Source organism: Apium graveolens, chromosome 6 (genome assembly GCF_009905375.1).
Source record: "Apium graveolens cultivar Ventura chromosome 6, ASM990537v1, whole genome shotgun sequence".
In the NCBI taxonomy this organism is placed as follows: Eukaryota; Viridiplantae; Streptophyta; class Magnoliopsida; order Apiales; family Apiaceae; genus Apium; species Apium graveolens.
In genome coordinates, this window is record NC_133652.1 from 22,843,664 (window position 1) to 22,847,623 (window position 3,960).

Genomic DNA, 3,960 nt, shown 5'->3' on the forward strand with positions numbered 1-3,960 from the left:
ATATTTTAGTGATATGACAAAAATTTTAGAAAAAAATTAAATATATTTGGTTTGCCTTTTTAAGAGTCAAAGAGTAGTTTGACCAGTACTTCTAACTAGTGTTTAATCCCATATTGATGTTTCGATATTTTTAAAATATTAATGAATGATCTAACCGTACGGATGTCAAGATCTTTATATTTTAGTGATATGACAAAAATTTTAGAAAAAAATAAATATATTTGGTTTGCCTTTTTAAGAGTCAAAGAGTAGTTTGACCAGTACTTCTAACTAGTGTTTAATCCCATATTGATGTTTCGATATTTTTAAAAATATTAATGAATGATCCAACCGTACGGATGTCAAGATCTATATATTTTAGTGATATGACAAAAATTTTAGAAAAAAATAAATATATTTGGTTTGTGTTCTTAAGAGTCAAAGCGTAGTTTAACCAGTACTTCTAACTAGTGTTTAATCCCATATTGATGTTTCGATATTTTTAAAAATATTAATGAATGATCCAACCGTACGGATGCCAAGATCTATATATTTTAGTGATATGATAAAAAAATTTAGAAACAAATAAATATATTTGGTTTGTTTTTTTAACAGTTAACTAGTAATTGACCAGTACTTCTAACTAGTGTTTAATGAATTGAAACTCAAACTATAATTATTAATTGAATGATAAATATCTAACTACCATAATAATATTTTTTTGCAAGAACTAAAATATAAATTTCGTGTAAATTTTATTCTAAATTTTTTTCCAAAAATTTTCCGCCATTTTTAAAAATAATTCGACCGAAATCGGTTGAAATTAGTACAAAATTCGTTGGCGGGAAAATTCCCTCCATTTTTTGGCAAGGCTAAATTCGTCCGAATGCACTTGAATTTAGGAGCACGCCTAAACTCAACCGCATACGGTTATATAAAAATACGGTTGTATTTATTCGGTTGTAATTAGTAAGGCTAAATTCAACCGAATGCGGTTGAATTTAGGAGCACGCCTAAACTCAACCGTATACTGTTGTATATAAATACGGCTGTATTTATTCGGTTGTAATTAGTACTAAATTCGACCGTATTTAAATACGTCCGCATGCGGTGGTTGTATTTAGTCGCGCCCTTAATTTCAACAGAAAATGGTTGAATTTGATGTCGGTTCTATTTGTGTGGTTGTATTTAGCCTTGTTTTCTTGTAGTGGATACTTGGTTTCATTTATTTTTTGGTATGACCACCTTTTGGTTTCACTTTTTATAATTCATGTTATAACTCTAACCTTTATTAATAAGCGAAACCGCTTTTTAAGTGGTATTTTGGTTTCAATTATTTTTTGGTACCACCACCTTTTGATTTCATTTTTTATGATTTATGTTATAACTCTAAATTTATTATTTTTATCCTTTTTTGATTCTTATATGATTTATAATTCTATACAGATTATTTTAACCGTTTTTCTTTATTAATAAACTTTTTAAGTAATATTTTGGTTTCACTTATTTTTTGGTTCTACCACATTTTGTTTTCACCTTTTATGATTCATGTTATAACTCTAAATCTATTATTTTTATCCTTTTTGATTCCTATATGACTTAAAATTTGATCAATATTTTTTTATCCGTTTCTTTATTAATAAATGAAACTTATTTTTAAGTACTACTTTTTTTATCGTAGGTAACCCGCAGCCGCTACCCTTCGGGTGCGCACTGGGTAACCTCTAAGTGTATTATTTTTATCCTTTTTTATTCCTGCATGACTTATAATTCTATACATACTATTTTTACACATTTTTTATATTTTTTAAGTCATGCTTTTTTATTATTTTTATAGATTTGAATCATATTTTTAATTATATTTTAAAATAAATAAGTTTATAAATTGGTACAACTAAATAGGTTTCGAAAAATATAAACCAAGACCAAGTAAATAGGCCATGTGTTTAAATTGAAATTTTTTAATTTAGAATTTTTTTAATTTGTTAGTGGAATTCCATTTTAATAAAATAATATAAATATTATAAAAACTGTATTTTGGTTTCACCACTAGAAAATAATGTGTACTTGATAGGGTATTTGGTTTCATCTTAGTACGGTTACGTCGTATTTTGGTTCCACCCCTGTATTTCTCTTTCACATAGAGTTCTATGTTGTTTTTTTTAACAAATATAGATTGGAATCATAATATAATTACGTTATTTCTATTTTTCGTAGAATTCTTTTTTATTTTTTTAATAAAATAATAAAATGGAATACTTCATACATTGTTTTTATTAATTAATAAGGAAACCATCTTTTAATTGATACTTTTATTTTACCCATTTTTAGTTTTACGAACTTTTGGTTTCACGAACTTTTGGTTTCACCCATTTTTGGTTTTACGAACTTTGGTTTCACCCCTTTTTAAATCTTACTGTAGCTCTTAATATACCATTTTTATTCTTTTTTATTCCTATACGACTTATAATTCTATATGTAAAATTTGACCCATTTTTTGATTCTTATATACCACATATTTATATTATTTTATATAAACGGAATCGTATATACATTGTAATTTCTAGATTCATACCTACAAAATTTTATTTTTTCACCAAACGCCAATTTATACATGCATAATGAATATTTTATTAGAAATAATTATGCAATCATAAATTATATAAAAACACAAATTTAGCTAACAATAAGAAATTTAATATGCAATTACTTAGTAATATTTTTTGATTTTTGTTAAATTATTTGTCAATTGTGTTACTCATTGCTTGATTAAATTTTCGATTTTAAATATTAGTTATGTCTTTTTGAACAACAGATACATAATAACCTTGATTTTGTTGTTCTAATAAGATTTGAGTTACTGAAAATAACATATAATTTAAAAAGAAAAATTGCAATAATCCTACAATTTTATTTATTATATATGTTAATGAAAATTTAAAATAAATTTCTATAATCATTATTTAATATTGATATTTTGATCTCGGCTCGTGCTTCGCATGGGTTATCTACTAGTATATGTAAATATATATTTGATAAAACAAGTGTTGAAAGAGATAGTTATATTTCTTTCAAGTGTGTTTAGTGTTACAAGAGAGATCATGAACCTTTTATTTAGGCTCTCTACAAGTGAGTTACAAGGACTCTAAAAGCCAAGAGTCATAGGTTACATGAATTTAGAAAATTAAGAGACTCTATTCTAGAAAACTCTTGGACATTCATATTACAACACTCCCCCTTGAATGTCCAATTTTCAGTAATCATGCCTCGTTAAAACCTTTATAGGAAAAAACCCTATTGGGAAAAAAAATTTTGTAAAGGAAAAAGAGTACATCTATTTTGAAAAATTTATTTAAGTTCTCTGAGACCATGCATCCCAATCTTATGCACCAATATTTCATAAATCGTTGGTGGCAATGACTTGTAAACAGGTCTGCAAGATTGTCACTTGAACGAATCTGCTGAACTTCAATCTCTCCATTTTCTTGAAGTTCATGTGTGAAGAAAAATTTCGGTGATATATGCTTAGTTTTGACACCCTTAATATAACCTTTCTTCAATTGTTGGATACATGTTGTGTTGTCTTCGAACATCATTTTTAGGACTGTCCTATTATGATACATGCCACATGACTCCCGAATATACTGAATTATTGACCTTAACCAAACACATTCTCGACTAGCTTCATGAATTGCAAGAATTTCTGCGTGATTAGAAGAAGTAGCAGCCAAAGATTGTTTAACTGAGCGCCATGAGATGGCTGTATCTACGTAAGTAAACAAATAACCTGTTTATGATCGAATTTTGTCTGGATCAGATAAGTAACCTGCATCTGCATAGCCAGTTAAAACTGCATTGGATTTATTATAATAAAATTAGCCCATATCAGTTGTACCTCGAAGATACTGAAAAATATGTTTCACTCCAGACCAATGTCTTTGCGTTGTAGCAGAACTATGTCTTGCTAATAAATTTACTGAA